Source organism: Mustelus asterias, chromosome 19 (assembly GCF_964213995.1).
Source record: "Mustelus asterias chromosome 19, sMusAst1.hap1.1, whole genome shotgun sequence".
Classification (NCBI taxonomy): domain Eukaryota; kingdom Metazoa; phylum Chordata; class Chondrichthyes; order Carcharhiniformes; family Triakidae; genus Mustelus; species Mustelus asterias.
This window is the reverse complement of record NC_135819.1, coordinates 49,706,129-49,724,505: the sequence shown is the minus strand read 5'-3', so window position 1 is coordinate 49,724,505 and position 18,377 is coordinate 49,706,129.

Below are 18,377 nucleotides of genomic sequence, written 5' to 3'. Positions count from 1 at the left end.
GTGAGTTTCCTTCAGGTGCTCTGGTTTCCTTCCACAGTCCAAAGATGTGCTGGTTAGATTGATTGGTCATGCTAAATTGCCCCTTCGTGTCAGGGGGACAAGCAGGGTAAATACGTGGGGTTGCGGGGATGGATAGTTGTTGGTACAGTTTCAATGGGCTCCTTCTGCACTGTAGGGATTCTATGATTGGTAGCACAAAGTTTTCCTTGCTGTTAGTTTAGATTAGAATAGTGGTCTCAAACTTACGAAGACAGCATGCTGATACAACCCCCGCACCTCCCCCTGCACCCCCACCGTCTCTACAAAGAGAAACATCTGTTTTCAGAGCCTTATTTCAAATAAAAAGCAGCACAAAAACATTGAACAAAATAAAGGTTGTGTACATGTGCATTTGGTACATGGTTTACAATCCCATTTGGGCCATCGAGCCTGCACCGACAACAATCCCACTTAGGCCCTGTCCCCGTAACCCCACGTATTTACGCCGCTGATCCCTCTGACACTAAGGGGCAACTTTAGCATAGCCAATCTAACCTGTACCTGGACTGTGGGAGGAAACCGGAGCACATGAAGGAAACCCATGCAGAGACTGGGAGAATGTGCAAACCCCACACAGTCACTCAAGGCCGGAATTGAACCTGGGTCCCGAGCACGGAGAGGCAGCAGTGCTAATCACTATGCCATGTCCCCAATAAGCCTTGAAAAGCCTTCCTTAAAAAATAACGTTTGACACTGAAGTGAGCGGGAGATGATGAAGCATCTTAATTTTACTAAGGAACCCAAGATGAATAATAACTCAGAAATATGAGGGCACTGTAAATGCAGAGGAGGAAAATGTCAGGCTCTTGTATCGAAGACACTTCACATAGTAGCTGTTTACTAAGATCCATGATGTTATCTCAACACTGTATCATTACAGGACAAAAACAATATATTAACACTCCTGACAAAAAGACCATCATCTCATTATTATTCAAGCAACACCAATATGTCCAATTAAAGCTGAGATTGGTTTGACATACCATCATTATTTAGCTGCATAATAAGACAACACAGTGCTAGATGATGTCCTAAGTATTCCACTCTATGGGAAGATTGAGTGACAATGACCAAGGAAGTCATTAACAGGCAACATTGTTAAGATGAGAATGATATTTCCACAGATTCTTCAGAATATGGTGCAACCAATCATTTACCCAACATAATCAATAGACAAAAGTGGACTTCTTTTTCTTTCAATTGCCTTCACAATCAACAGAATTTGTGATTCTCCTTACTGAATTGGGATGCTAAGTCAAATCACCTATTATGTTTTAAACTTAGCATCAAATTAAGTACCCTCTCCTTCTTCCCTATGTACTCTATGAATGGTATGTTTTGTTTGTATAGCACTCAAGAAACGATACTTTTCACTGTATCCCAATATATGTGACAATAATAAATCAAATCAAATCCACATCCACACATTATTACTATGCACAGAAAAAACTTTAAAAAAGCATGTTCCCTTTTTGAAAGTCTTAGCTTACAATTTAGTGAACACAAGGTTTTTTTTAAGATGAAAGCACGCCCTTCGGACCAGCTTGTCCATGCCGTCCAGTTTTTAACTACTGAGCTAATCCCAATTGCCTGCATTTGTCCCATATCCCTCTATACCCATCTTACCCATGTAATTGCCTAAATGCTTTTTAAAAGACAAAATTATACCTGCCTCTACTACTACCTCTGGCAGCTTGTTCCAGACACTCACCACCGTGTGTGAGAAAAAACTGCCTCTCTGGACCCTTTTGTATCTCTCCCCTCTCACCTTAAACCTATGCTCTCTAGTTTTAGACTCCCCTACCTTTGGGAAAAGATATTGACTATCTAGTTGATCTATGCCCCTCATTATTTTTTAGACCTCTATACGATCACCCCTCAGCCTCCTACACTCCAGAGAAAAAAGTCCCAGTCTATCCAGCTTCTCCTTATAATTTAAACCATCAAGTCCTGGGAGCATCCTAGTAATTTTTTTCTGCACTCTTTCTAATTCAATTCCTTTCTATAATAGTGCAAAAATGACTTGTGCTGGATGTGTCTAAACCTGTTGACAATTAAAATAAATGTTCCTTAAAAGGCCCATCTTCATTTGTTCAAATAAATATTCTCTTTTAGGTGGCCAAGTAAATACTTTGTGTAAACCTACAAAAAATGTATTTTTGCTCTTCCTTATACAGGATATAAACCAGTTACTCTAAAAACCTGAACCTATAACGAAAATTGGATATCTAAATGATCTGAAGGTTTGTTGAATGTTAGGAGATATAAATGTGGGAAGCACAGAGATCCACGTTTCACATAGCACCTACCCAAACGAAGAAGTTAGCACAATTTAGATGCAAAACAGAGCATTATCACAACTTAAGTTTGGGAATTATACTCAAGCTCTTGTGGTGCAGTGATTTTTTTCAAAACATGAAACAGCCTTTGATTGGCATTTATAAATAAATAAGATCTTCAGAAGACCTTGAAAATATGATTTTATAAGAGGTCACCCTTTTCCAAATATAGTAGGAATTTTCTTCTCTCTCTCATTGCGTGTGCCTTCAGTGCAATTTAATACTAAAATGGCTCCAGTTTAAATCCATCATGAAAACTCCATGACATTCTTTCTAAAAAGACATGTTTGCCCAGGTATTGATTTTAACCACAACTGCCGAAGTTCTACACAATGTAATCAGACTGTTATTATCTGTTGTGATATCGATAAGAATACAAATGTGTGAGGGAATAGAAATCTATCCCTATAACAGGTTAAACTGACAGTGAACCTGACTTGTGTGCCAAAAAAAAAATCAAAATACCACGGATGCTGGAAATCAGGACACATGGACAGAAAATGCTGGAAATAGGCAGCAGGACAGCTAGCATCAGTGAAGGAAGAAACAGTACTAATGACTTAGTTTTCATCAATGGTTGGGGCGGCACGGTGGCACAGTGGTTAACACTGCCGCCTCACAGCACCAGGGACCCAGGTTCGATTCCTGGCTTGGGTCACTGTCTGTGTGGAGTTTGCACATTCTCTCCATGTCTGCGTGGGTTTCCTCCAGGTGCTCCAGTTTCCTCCCACATTCCAAAGATGTGGGAGTTAGATGGATTGGCCATGATAAATTGTCCATCAGTGTCGGGGGATTAGCAGGGTAAATACATGGGGTTACAGGGTTAGGGCCTAGGTGGGATCATTGTCGGTGCAGGCTTGATGGGCCGAATGGCCTCTTTCTGCACTGTAGGGATTCTATGATACTTTAGTTCCTATGATCATGGCAAATATTCAAGGAAAATGTGTCTGGAGCTCTGCACAGCAACATTCCAATGAGACAGGGGAGTTATGATAGGTTACAGGAACCATGGTGCATGAAAGCTGTAACGAATTTAGTCAAGAAGAAAAGAAAAGCCTACAAAAGGTTCAGGGAGCTCGGTAATGTTAGAAATCTAGAAGAGTATACGACTAGTAGGAAGGAACTTAAGAGGGAAATTAGAAGAGCAAGAAGGGGTCATGAGAAGGCCTTGGCAGACAGGATAAAGGAAAACCCCAAGGCATTCTACAAGTATGTTAAGAGCAAGAGGATAAGATGTGAAGGAGTAGGACCTATCAAATGTGACGGTGGGAAAGTCTGTATAGAACCGGTAGAAATAGCAGAGGTACTCAATGAATACTTCAGTATTCACAGTGGAAAAGGATCTTGGTAGTTGCAGTGCAGACTTGCAGTGGACTGAGGAGATTGAGCATGTGGACATTAGGAAAGAGGATGTGTTGGAGCTTTTGAAAAGCATCAAGTTAGATAAATCGCCGGGACCGGATGGGATGTACCCCAGGTTACTGTGGGAGGCGAGGGAAGAGATTGCTGAGCCTCTGGCGATGATCTTTGCGTCATCAATGGAGACGGGAGAGGTTCCGGAGGATTGCAGATGTGGTTCCGTTTTTCAAGAAAGGGAGAAGAGATAGCCCGGGAAATTATAGACCAGTGAGTCTAACCTCAGTGGTTGGAAAGTTGATGGAGAAGATCCTGAGAGGCAGGATTTATGAGCATCTGGAGAGGAATAGTATGATCAGAAATAGCCAGCACAGCTTTGTCCGAGGCAGGTCATGCCATACGAGCCTAATTGAATTTTTTGAAGATGTAACTAGACACTTAGACGAGGGAAGAGCAGTAGATGTAGTTTATATAGATTTCAGCAAGGCGTTTGATAAGGTGCCCCATGCAAGGCTTATTGAGAAAGTGAAGGGGCATGAGATACAAGGGGACGTTGCTTTGTGGATTCAGAACTGGCTTGCCCACAGAAGGCAAAGAGTGGTTGTAGATGGGTCTTTTTCAGCATGGAGGTCGGTCACCAGTGGAGTACCCCAGGGATTGTTCTGGGACCCTTGCTCTTTGTGGTTTTTATAATGACCTGGATGAGGAAGTGGCAGGATGGGTTGGCAAGTTTGCTGATGACACAAAGGTTGGTGGGGTTGTGGAACGTGTAGAGGGATGTCAGCAGTTGCAACGAGACATAGATAAGATGCAAGACTGGGCGGAGAAGTGGCAGATGGACTTCAACCCAGATAAGTGTGTGGTGGTTCATTTTGGCAGGTCGAATAGGATGAAAGAATATAATATTAAGGGTAAGACGCTTGGCAATGTGGAAGATCAGAAGGATCTTGGGGTCCGGGTTCATAGGACGCTCAAAGCAGCGTCGCAGGTAGAGGCTGTGGTTAAGAAGGTATATGGAATACTGGCCTTCATCAATAGAGGAATTGAGTTTAGAAATCGGGAGATAATGCTGCAGCTGTATAGGATCCTGGTCAGACCCCACCTGGAGTACTGTGCCCAGTTCTGGTCGCCTCATTACAGAAAGGATGTGGAAGCCATAGAAAGGGTGCAGAGGAGATTTACAAGGATGTTGCCTGGATTAGGTGGCATGCCTTATGAGGATAGGTAGAGAGAGCTAGGTTTTTTCTCCTTGGAGAAGCGAAGGATGAGAGGTGACCTGATAGAGGTGTATAAGATGTTGAGAGGTATTGATAGAGTGGATTCTCAGAGGCTTTTACCCAGGGCTGATATGGTTGCCACAAGAGGTCACAGGTTCAAGGTGCTGGGGAGTAGGTACAGAGGAGATGTTAGGGGTAAGTTTTTCACTCAGAGGGTGGTGGGTGCGTGGAATCGAGTGCCGGTAGTGGTGGTGGAGGCGGATTCGATTGGGTCTTTTAAGAGACTTTTGGATAAGTTTATGGAAGTTAGTAACATAGAGGGTTATAGGTAAGCCTAACATGTTCGGCGCAACTTGTGGGCCGAAGGGCCTGTTTGTGCTGTAGCTTTTCTATATTCTATGTTCATTTCCAAGTCTGACAGGAGGCAGCAATTAAGAGACTGTTTCTGGCAGCCTCATCCAATTGTGGGTGGCGAGCGGGTTGCATTGGCAGCTGGACCAATGGAAGCCCCCAAGGCTAAGGGCAGCTGGCAGCCCCTTCAGGAAAGATGGCATTGTCACCGTAAGTAGGGGATCGTGAATGCACCTCAAGATGAAGGCAGACTTTTACGAATGCAAACAAAAAAGATTAATATAAACTGTGGCCACGATTGCCAGACCAACAATGAACATGGTGGACCACTCCATAGGATGGCCATTGGCCACAGCTGTGGCCCTTCTGCACTTGTAGCTCCAGGGATGAGTGAGAAAGAGAGGAGGCCTCGCTGGCCTTCAGCCTGCTGCATCTCCAGGTTCCTGCTATGCTTCAGCCTCAGGAGATGGGGTGAGGGGGAGGGTGGCATTGACAGGTGGGTAGCCGATGCCAGTCTCATCCCACCTCAGACAAGGTCACTCAGATGCAAGAATATTTCTGGGTACCTCCTCCGTGTCTGCGTGGGTTTCCTCCAGGTGCTCCGGTTTCCTCCTACAGTCTGAAAGGGGTGCTGGTTAGGTGCATTGGCAATACTAAATTCTCCCTCAGTGTACCCGAACAGGCGCCGGAGTGTGGCGACAAGGGAATTTTCACAGCAACTTCACGGCAGTGTTAATGCAAGTCTACTTGTGACACTAATAAATAAAACTAAACTCAAATGTAGTTGATAAGATGTGTAGGTTAGATTGATTGGCCATGCTAAATTGCCCCTGACTGTCAGGGGGATGAGCAGGGTAAATACGTGGAGTTACGGGTAGAGGGCCTGGATGGGCTTGTTGTCAGTGGAGGCTCAATGGGCCAAATGGCCTCCTTCTGCACTGTAAGGATTCTACAATTCTATGAAAATTCCGCTCAGTATTTCAGGCGAAAAGACATTTCCTCAAAATATTCGCTTCTTTTCACACAATATTGCATTTCCAGATTTTTCTGTAGTTTTGTTTGTTTGACAGTTTGATTTCATGGTTGAGACTACCATTCTACAACGAATATTAGGAAGATTGTGTTCTTTAATTATGGCAGATCAATCTATTGATGACTGGGGGATAAAATCTGTAGCTGGTAGAGAGCTATGTGCAAAGGATACAGCAAATTTACTGCCACGTTAACCTTATAGCGAGTAACCTTAAATGGAGAACAAGGAGAGAAAAGTCAAAGAAGGGAGGAATGAAAAGATCCTTCGAAAGGCCACAATTTATCTTCTCTGGCCTGAGGACGTGGCTTCCACACAATTTGATTGTCAGATTTCAAGTGACTAGGGCACTTTTATGTCATTTTAATTTAAATAACAATATTCTAATCTGTCTTCTTCCCAAATTATCAACTGGTTTCAACATAAAGCCCTTCATAGACACCAGTTGTAAATGGCTGGAGCTGTCAACTTTGATTCCAGTATCAAATTAATGTATCCTAATAGGGTTATCATAACCTTAATAAACAAAAAAAACCTATCCATTAAAAGAACTGAAATTTATCAGGCATTTGTATAAAATTCTGAAAACAAAACGACTTGGGATTACTGAAGCTACTCAAAACAAGTACAAAGGGACCAATTGACATCTGACACTGCCTTGATGAACCCGGATACAACAACAGAAATATGTTACAAAGCTAAAAACAGAGTGACAATTAGATTCAAAGGAAGCAGTAAATGGATAACAACTCTGTAAGTTCAGCTGCTGATGTGTCCCACTTATTTTTATTCCTCCAATGTCTTTCTTAAAATAATTGCATTTTAAGTCTTGTCCATGGAGGCCTATTCACCAGCCATTTGCTCAGTTAAACAAGTGAAGCAGAAGTGCCCAGCCAAGGGGACCCTCTCAAAGCGTGCAAGTTTCCTGCCATTTGACATGAATTTGTTTCCAGATTGATCACAGGCCTCTTATTTTTCTCATGTTTACAGCTTTATGTTGAGTCTAAAAATAAAAACTTTTCGAAAGCAATGACAAAATATCGCTCGCGGTAATGAAAATCTGCATTTTTTTTGTCCTAAGGCTGCTCAACATATTTATTCTTCATCAGCCATGCATTACGCACTACGTATAATGTATGTTAAATATTAATATGAATTTCAGTGAACTTATTATACTTCTGCACTTACTACAAAACTACAGGAAGGGCTATTGATTGTACAGTACTAGGTCAGAGAGTCAGAGAGCCCAATTTTCCCATGGGAAGTAAGGACTCAAATGGGAGCTGCGTTCCGGCTTACATCGCGAGATTTCTGTGGAGTGCAACTTTGTGATCTTCGGGGCCTTAATTGAACTCGAGGCATATCTGCTGCCCACTTTGGCAGGCCTGTGGGTTTTGTGGATGTGGGCCATCACTAGAGTGGTCAGATTGGTGGCAGGTTTCGTGAATGTGGCCCATCACTAGAGCAGTCAGGTTGGTGGCAGCACGGTGGCACAGTGGTTAGCACTGTTGCCTCACAGCATCAGGGACCCAGGTTCAATTCCTGGCTTGCGTCACTGCCTGTCCGGAGTCTGCACATTCTCCCCATGTTTGTGTGGGTTTTTCTGAAATGCTCTGGTGTCCTCCCACAGTCCGAAAGACATGCTGGTTAGGTGCAATGCCTGTACTAAATTCTCCCTTAGTGTACCCAAATAGGTACTGGAGTGTAGCAACTAGGGGATTTTCACAGTAACTTCATTGCAATGTTAATGTAAGCCTACTTGTGACATGAATAAATATAAACATAAAAAGCCTGTCCCTTTACAAATACTTTGATCTAAAAGAATTTCAAATTATTTCAAATTGAAATATATCCCCCCCGCCCCCATCGTTCCTCCCACTCCGACATTCCAGGTCATTGTTGCTCAATGCATTAAAACGTTTTTTTTCTCACACCCCCCTGCATCTTTTGTCCAAAACCTTAAATCTCTGTGCCCTAGTCCACGTACCATCAGCTAACAGGAACAGCTTTACTTTTTTTACCTTATCTAAATCTGTTATCATATTGTATATTATCAAATCTTGTTTGCTCCAAGAAGAACAACCCCAGCTTCTGCATGTAGCTAAAATCCCTCTCAGCCTGGAATTTTTCTGATGAATATCATCTGCACCATCTCGGCCTGGAACCACTCTGACAAATCATCTCTGCACCCTCTCAATCACCCTCACATACTTCCTAAAGCACCAGAACAGTTTGCAATGCTCTAGTTGTGGCCTGACCAGAGCTTTATAAGGATTTGGCATAAAGCTCCCTGCTTTCGTAGTCAATAGCTTCATTTGTAATGCCCAAGATTCCATATGCTTTGCTCATTGTGGCTCATCTTGGCTTCAAAAAAATAACTTCAGGCACAACTCATGTCCCCACCTTGGATTTATCCCATGGTGGGGGGAGGAGGGGGTCAAAACTCATCAGGTCCCAGCAGGTCAAGTGCGCAGGGGCACCTGGGTAGCATCAGCAACTCACCGGATTTATTCAGATGTGGGCTGAGAATGAATTGACTTCATCACTACTCACCATGTGAATTGCATCAGTTTTGGGACACTAAATAACTTAGGCCACAGTGTAATTTAATCTGCATTGCAAGCACGGGCATCTGTATAATCCACTTGTAAAATCAGCTGTATTAATTGCTTTGGAAGGCGCACACCTGCCTTGTGGTCAACAGTCTGCTTTCCCTTTGAATAAAGATTTAACTACACTTCGAATATCATCAAATCCATCCATCCACAAGCTTCAAATTGACAGCTATTTCCCAAGGAGTGTCAGTCAAATGCTTCAACCTACCCTCTTCTACCATACCAAATTAAACATTTCAATATGCAAAGGTGTGAGCTGGCTGTGAATTTTAGATTCTATTAGAATAATGAATGATCTTCGAATTGCCATTACTCATGGTGCAGGCATCATTCATTTGAAGGATTCACAGTTGATTGGATATCTCTCATTCCTAAAAATAAACACAACTCCCTGAGCATTTCACTATATTCGGTACACAGAGACAATCTCCTCCTTATATGTTCAAATATACACATTTAGGTAATTTAGAAGCATGGCATCAGCAATTCATATTCAACTTTCCAATCTTCACAAGTGTACAGAGAAAATATATAATGAACATAGGGATTCTATGTATGGAAGGAGGCCATTTGGCCCATCGACTGTGCATTGACTTTCCAACAAAGCATCTTACCCAGGCCCTCTCCCCACAACTCTATGCATTTACCCCTAACCCATACATCTTAGGACACTAAGGGGCAATTTTAGCATGGCCAATCCACCTAACCTTCACATCTTTGGATTGTGGGATGAAACCGGAGCACCCGGAGGAAACCCACGCAGACATGGGGAGAACATGCAAACTCCACACGGTCACCCAAGGCCGGAATTGAACACAGATCCTTGGCGCTGTGAGGCAGCAGTGCTAACCACTGAGCCACCATGTTGCCCCTCCCCCCCTCCCGAATGGATCTTTAAAGTTGGAGATACTGGTTATGGTAAAACGATCAACTGTAAAAAATCTCTCTGTGCCTCAAATACTATTCAAATTTGTGAGTTACCAGCATATAACCATTGAGCTGCTATAATCTAATACACAGTTCTGAATTTTCCCTTTGGGAAACAGTCATTGACTTGAGATTGTTTTCTAAGGTGGCCAACTAATGGTCAGAGAGCAGGTTTGGCATTCAATGAAGGACGGGGGATGGAGGGGGGGGTTGCACTCCTGAAGCTGGAGGTGGGCAATCAGAAGCCTTCCAGCTTGAGAGCAACACCAGGCAGTAATGGACAGGAAGAAAGAGAGAGAGTGCTTTAACATGGAGGCACCCTCTTTCTGACTTTTAAATAAATCGTTCATTTAAAAAATTGGTTCAGCAGTCAGACCACCAAAGTGGGTGTGGAGCCCTCATACTGGGTGGTCTGTGGCTGCTCCTGCACCTGGCTAGGGAAAATGGGCCTGTCTGGGCCACAGAATGGTTCCAGATCTGCTGCTGGATACTCACCTCCAGGCACCCAAGCTAGCCTGGCCCACTGCAGGAAACTTAAAGCCGACTGGAAAATTTGGCACGCAGGACAGAGGGGCTAATTTTAAACCCTGTTCACCCCTGATGCCAGCCCCAGTGGGTGCAGAAAATCCAGCCCATGAGCGATTGTATTTACTCTCTAATGCGCTGTGAAATCAAACTATCAATATTCCTCAGATCATGAAGTAACATACTGCCATCATTCAGGTCAAGTAAGAAAGTCCAGGAGTTGCTTTCTTATTGCCTCAAAGTGGTATCGTGGCATCAAGAAAGCAAGAACAGTAACGAATGACAGATGTCCACTTCCATCATGACAAATGGGCAGCTAGAGGTTGGAAAATGTGGGCATGGGCACGCCGCACTGACGTCCAAAGCCCCACCTTTTATTTATTCATGCGTGGGACATGGGCATCGCTGGCTGGCCAGCATTTTTGGCCATCCCCATTTCCCTTGAATTGAATGACTTGCTAGGCCATTTCAGAGGGCAGCTGAGAGTCATCCACAAACGAAATTGCTGTGGCTCTGGAGTCACATGTGGGCCAGACCAGATAGGGACAGCAAATTTCCTTCCTTAAAGGACATTAGTGAATCAGACAGGTTTTTCCGACAAGTGACAATGATTTCATGGTAAGAAGTCTCACAACACCAGGTTAAAGTCCAACAGGCTTATTTGGAATCACAAGCTTTCGGAGCACTGTTCCTTCCTCAGGCCAGTGGAGAGTTGGGTTCACAAACACGGCATATGTAGACAAAAACGCAATTGCAAGCTAGTGATTGGAATGCAAGTCTCAACAGGTAATCAAATCTTCACAGGTATAGACAAAGCGAGTGGAGAGAGGGATAATCACAGGTTAAAGAGGTGTGAATTGTCTCAAGCCAGAACAGTTAGTAGGATTTTTCAAGCCCAGGCCAAATGGTGGTGGTTATATGTAGTGTGACATGAACCCGGTTGAGGCCGTCCTCATGTGTGTGGAACTTGGCTATCAGTTTCTGCTCAGCGATTCTACGTTGTTGCGTGTCTTGAAGGCTGCCTTAGGGAACACTTACCCGAAGATCAGAGGCTGAATGCCCTTGACTGCTGAAGTGTTCCAGGACAGGAAGGGAACACGCCTGCCTGGTGATTGATGCGTGGTTTCCGTTCATCCATTGTCCCAGTATCTGCATGGTCTCGCCGATGTACCATGCCTCGGGACATCCTTTCCTGCAGCTTATCAGGTCGACAACGTTGGACGAGTTGCATGAGTGTGTACCGTGTACCTGGTGGGTGGTGTTCTCATGTGTGATGGTGGTATCCGTGTCGATGATCCGGCACGTCTTGCAGAGGTTGCCGTGGCAGGGTTGTGTGGTATCGTGGTCGCTGTTCTCCTGAAGGCTGGGTAGTTTGCCGCGTACAATGGTCTGTTTGAGGTTGCGCGGTTGTTTGAGTGGGATGTAGGGATGGCCTTGGCGAGATGTTCATCTTCATCGATGACATGTTGAAGGCTCCGAAGATGATGTTGTAATTTCTCCAATCCAGGGAAGTACTGGACGACGAAGGGTACTCTGTCCACCATGTCCCATGTTTGTCTTCTGAGGAGGTCGGTGCGGTTTTTCGCTGTGGCGTGTCAGAACTGTCGATTGATGAGTCGAGCACCATATCCCATTCTTATGAGGACATCTTTCAGTGTCTGTTGCATTCCTCCTCATCTGAGCAGATCCTGTGTATATGGAGAAATGGAGCATCGTGGGGTTAGCCTTGGGCTTGTGGTAGAGTGCTGAAGTGACCGTCCTTGATGGAGATGCATGCTTCCAAGAATGCAACCGATTCTGGAGAGTACTTCATGGCCAAGAACTGTCCTGGCTTGAGATAATTCACATCTCTTTAACCTGTGATTATCCCTCTCTCCACTCGCATTGTCTGTACCTGTAAAGACTTGATTACCTGTAAAAACTCGCATTCCAACCATTATCTTGCAATTGCGTTTTTGCCTAAATATGGCGTGTTCGTAAACCTATTTCTCCACTCACCTGAGGAAGGAGCAGCGCTCCAAAAGCTCGTGATTCCAAATAAACCTGTTGGACTTTAACCTGGTGTTGTGAGACTTCTTACTGTGCCCACCCCAGTCCAATGCCGGCATCTCCACATAATGATTTCATGGTGTTCATTAGTTTCTTAATTCCAGATATCTTTTTTATTGAATTGAAATTCCACCATCTGCCATGGTGGGATTCGAACCCAGGTCCCCAGAACATTAGCTGAGTTTCTGGATGAATAGTCTAGTGATAATACCACTAGGCCTCCCTCTGGTATGTTAAGAGGGCCTAGAAATAGGCGAGTAACCTGCCAAACCTGAAATAGACAGAAGACTCCTTTTCTATGCGCAGTGCGATCCTGAATCAGTTCTACAATTCCATTGTGAAATTCAAATATAAGTGGGCACCAATTGTATTGCATGGTCTCTCGAGTTGTAACAAGCCTTGATGCTGATTTAACAGATGATTCTTAAAGAACCTGTTCAAAAAGCGGCTACAAAATGTTTTTTAAAAAGTTATATTTTTGATTCTTCCAACTCTACAAAAATACTGTGGGTTGCTAGTGGTCCTAGTTCACCCCTACCTGTCTCGCTGGGACTAACCTGCAGTGTTAGAGCCAAGCAGATTTGGTTAGATCACAATTGTTGAGCTGCATTAGATGTCCCTTTGCCATCTGCAACTTGCTATTTTCATTCCAATTAAGTTCCTATATGAACATACAATGCCAAACTTATCTCGGGCCTCACGCCTGCACGAACTGATGCTCACGGCAATCTCTCCTTTCATCTGCCATCCATTTTTACACTATTGAAATTTCACTGGCCACTTGTGTAGGATATAGAAGGCAGCACATTCTGGAAGGTGGTTTACAATACAAAACCTCTCATGGTCTAGATGCACATAAGGAAATATTTTGGACTTTGCTCTGCAGCATCATCTGTATCGCTAATTATATTATGGACGAGTGCTACACTTAAGTGTGATGTAAGCTCATTACTATTTCCAAGTGCTTGTGGCAGTAATGGCATGGACAGTGAAAGTTAACATTCTTGAGGTGAAATTGTGGAAGTCAGATTGAATTTAACATTACCTACCCCCACTAAATTTTACATCCACAACTGTGCTTGTCCCCTCAGCCTTCATCATTCTTTTTCGTCAAATCAGAAAAGCATTGGTGGATTGAAGCATTTTAAATTGATTGAAATCAAGCGAACACATTTGAGGATGGCACGGTGGCACAGTGGTCAGCACTGCTGCCTCACGGCACCAGGGTCCCAGGTTCAATTCTAGGCCTTGGGTGACAGTCTGTGTGGAGTTTGCACATTCTTCCTGTGTCTGCATGGGTTTCCTCCGGGTGCTCCAGTTTCCTCCCACAGTCCAAAGATGTGTGGGTTAGGTTAATTGGCCATGCTAAATTGACCGTAGAGGGATTAGCAGGGTAAATGTGTGGGGTTACAAGAATAGGGCCTGGGTAGGACTATGGTCGGTATAGACTCGATGGACCAAATGGCCTCCTTCTGTACTGTAGGTATTCTATGATTCTATTCTGATATTTATAAAATAATTAATGACCCTCCCAATTGTTGCCTACTAAAAGGTATATTTTTCAGTCAGTCTGGCAGGACCATACGATCATAGAAAAAAATGATATAATCCCCTACAGTGCAGAAGGAGGCCATTCAGCCCATCAAGCCTGCACCCACAACAATCCCATCCTATCCCCGTAAACCTATGTATTTACCCTGCTAATCTCCCTGACACTAAGGGGCAATTTACCATGGCTAATCCATCTTTGGAGAGAGGGAGGAAACGGGGGCACCCAGAGGAAACCCACGCAGACACAGAGAGAATGTGCAACTCCACACACACAGTCATCTGAGGCCTGGAACTGAACCCGGGTCCCTGGCATTGTGAGGCAGCAGTGCTAACCACTGGGCCACCGTGCCACCCATGATGATTAGAAGTTAGAAATGCAGCACAGCTCCATACAGATGGACTTCCATGACATCAGAACAAGGTACAATCTTCAAGTTGACCTTTTTGTCTGTCTAAAGTGCCTCACTCAAAATAAATGACAGTCTCTTTTAAATATATTAATACATTTGAGTCAAGCATAGCATGGCTACCCAACTGTTTCGGATAGAATTGTACAGTTATTTCCCATCATCCATCTGAACTGATCCAAAGGGAAACCTCATTAAACATAACAGGGGGTAGCTTTGCAGCATATTTTTAATGCTGTTTTTTGATATTCTTTGTTGATTTTATGCAAACTGTTACTTTGTTCAATTGTTGCAGTTCATTGCAGTTATAATAGTAGGTTATTTTTAAGTGGAATCTAAAATTGGTAAATATTTGTTGTTTGAGAACTCATTGAAAAGGTAACTGTAAGGTAACTGTAAAAGAAGCATTTACATGACTTCAACAGAAGAGCTAAAAAAAGGAACATGATAAAGAAGCTCTTGCAATACACATTTTCAGAGAGTAACAAGGCATCTAAGTGCCAGCTATAGCGTCCTGTGGCAGTTAGCAAGTCAAGTTAAATTTAATAATGAGGATCAGTTTTGAAATGCCCTAAAACAATATATTTCATGGTTGAAGCTGTACGAGATGAAAGAAAGCCTGTCAGTGAGATCAGAGACAGCCTTCCTCATGTCTGCCATTGTACCATCGGCTGTATTAAAGGAGTTTGGCAAGACTGCTTCACATGAGTATGGTTCTGTAGGCTCCAGGGCAACAAGAAACCATGGCTGGAATTTTCCAGCTGGTGCCGCCAGCAGGATCTTCCAGTCCCGCCGGCGGTGGACCCATCACAGGTTGCCCAGCAGCAGGGGGGGGTACGTACAATGGGAAGGTGGGTAGCCGATGCCAGTCTCATCCCACCTCAGACAAGGTCACTCAGATGCAAGATTCGGGAAGACCCGTTGACAGCAGCGCGACGAGAGTATCCTGCCACCAGCCCATGGAGGGCTACCTCTATGGTCTCGAAACATAGAGGTAGCCCTATGTTTCTTTTTCTGATTGGCAGTCAGTGACTAGTGGGGTGCTGCAGGGATCTGCGCTACGACCCCAACTGTTCACAATATACATTAATGATTTGGAAGAGGAAACTGAATGTATTATCTCCAAATTTGCAGATGATACAAAGTTGGGTGGGATGATGAGCTGTGAGGAGGATGCAAAGATGCTTCAGCATGAGTTGGACAGGCTGAGTGTGTGGGTATATGCATGGCAGATGCAGTATAATGTGGATAAATATGAAGTTATCCACTTTGGTAGCAATAATAGGAAGGCAGATTATGACTTGAATGGGTGTAAATAGAGAGAGAGGTGGATACTCAGCAAGACGTTGGTATCCTTGTGCAACAGCCACTGAGAGTAAGCATGCAGGTACAGCAGGCAGTGAAGAAGGAAAATGGTATTTGGCCTTCATAGCAAGAGGATTTGAGTATAGGGATAGGGATATTGTAATTGTATAGGGTGGTGGTGAGGCCACACCTGGAGTATTGTGTGCAGTTTTGGTATCCTTATCCAAGGATGGATGTTCTTGCTATAGAGGGAGTACAGCAAAGGTTTACCAGGCTGATTCCTGGGATGGCAGGTCTGTCATATGAGGAGAGACTAAGTTGGTTAGGATTATATTTACTGGAGTTTAGAAGAGTGAGAGAGAGGATCTCATAGAAACTTATAAAATTCTAACAGGGTTAGACAGGATAGATTCAGAAAGAATGTTCCCAATGATGGGAGAGTCCAGAACTAGGGCTCATAGTTTGAGGATAAGGGGTAAACCTTTTAGAACTGAGGGGAGGAGAAATTTCTTCACCCAGAGAGTAGTGAATGTATGGAATTCACTACCATAGAAAGTAGCTGAGTCCAAAACGTTGTCCGATTTCAAGAAGAAATTAGATATAGCTCTTGGGGCTAATGGGATCAAGGGATATAGGGGGGGTTCAGGATATTGAATTTGATGATCAGCCATGATGAAAATGAATGGCAGAGCAGACTCGAAGGGCTGAATGGCCTATTCCTGCTTCTAGTTTCTACGAAACATGCCATGGGGGGCATGGAAAATCCCACCGCACTTTTGGGACTATGGGATGTAGTGAAAGGATATTGGAAGACAACCCACACCATATGGAGGGAGAGTACAGTGGTAGTCATGGTTACCATTTCCTTTACCTTTCTGTCTCTATCTCTATCAGGGAATCAAACACAGTGAATGCACTACCCATATAGTGCATACCCATATACGCAAGAAACAGGTGACTGTTGCATTAGTCAACAACTGCATCTCTTTTTACACTGAATAGTAACAGTATAATGATATGGTTGCTAAATGTCAACACATGGCCACATTTTCCAAAATAGAGCTGCCTGCTTCTCTTCCAAAACTGCCATTTGTTGTGTTATTATAATGATATAATCCCTTGGCTTATTTACTGTACAAGACACAAGGCACCAGTTGCTCATAAGGAATTTGTTGAACATGTTGTGGGTTCAGTTCTTAAGATTATTCACATGGGAAAAGTTATACAGGGTGGCACAGCAGTTAGCACTGCTGCCTCACAGCGGTTAGCACTGCTGCCTCACAGCGCCAGGGACCCAAATTTGCTTCTCGTCCTGGGTCACTGTCTGTGTGGAGTCTGCACATTCGCTCCATGTCTGCGTGGGTTTCCTTTGGGTGTTCCAGTTTCCTCCCACAGTCCAAAGATGTGCAGGTTAGGTGGATTGCCTCAGTGTACCTGAACAGGTGCCAGAATGTGGCGACTAGGGGATTTTCACAGCAACTTCATTGCAGTGTTAATGTAGCTACGATTCCCGTGGCAGGTGGGATAGGAAAATTCATAGAATCCCTACAGTGCAGGAGGAGACCATTCGGCCCATTAACCATACTAACCTCCTGACAATAAGGGACAATTTAGCATGGCCAATCTACCTAACCCACACATTTTTGGAGTGTGGGAGAAACCGGAGCACCCGGAGGAAACCCACGCAGACACTGGGAAAATGTGCAAACTCCACACAGACAGTGACCCAAGCCGGGAATCGAATCTGGGTCCCTGGCGCTGCGAGGCACTAGTGCTAACCACTGTGCCGCCCACAGTCATATATTGATAATGCTTGTAACCATTGGTAGAGTGAATAGAGAGTGGTGTGAGGTTCTATTTTATCATTGGTTACTAGGTGACTGTTCTATTCTATCTATAATGGGAAGGAACAGATACTAAAAGACTGACTTCAGGACATCAATCAAATAGAGCTCCTATTAAATGATAGTAGCTACGATGGTGTTTAGTTGTGAGGGTGAAGAAAATGCGAATACAGCACAATTGGATGGTCATGGCCTTTTGGAAGATCAGCAGATTCACCTTCCTTTACTTCCCCATGATCATAGATACAGGATGTCTACGGTGGACTTCTTGAAGGATTACAGGCCTGTTAATTTCTAAGCCCTTCTCTTGTAATGCAAAGGAGAAACGGGTGGTAAAATTCAATAGCCCCAAAAAGACAGTTGTGAGAATGCTGTTAACCCATGAGCATTGCTTTCAATGTGAGCAACAAGCAAACTTCATGCTGTTGCTAATTTAAATCATTGTAGAACACCAAGCGCCTTGTTGAGTGGTGTTGCGGTGCTTGCATGATGGCCAGGTAATGTCAGAAATTCAGATAATACAAGACTCACAAAAGTCAGTGTCCAAGCTTAAAGACACAACTTTATTTGACCAGTGGGCGCTGGGAGAAGTCACCAAAGAGTACTGGGGCTCTCCGGACATGGAGCAACCTGATCTCTCTGATGAACTCTGACATATACCGTTCAAGATAGATCATTTATACAATATTCTGATCAAATTCTTCCACCTTTCATGAGCTTCAAACCAACCATCTTCAATTTACAGTAGTCCTTAATAACACCTGTCATATACCTTAGCCAATTGCACCTTACCTTCTGGCATAATGGCATTTTGTTAGTCCG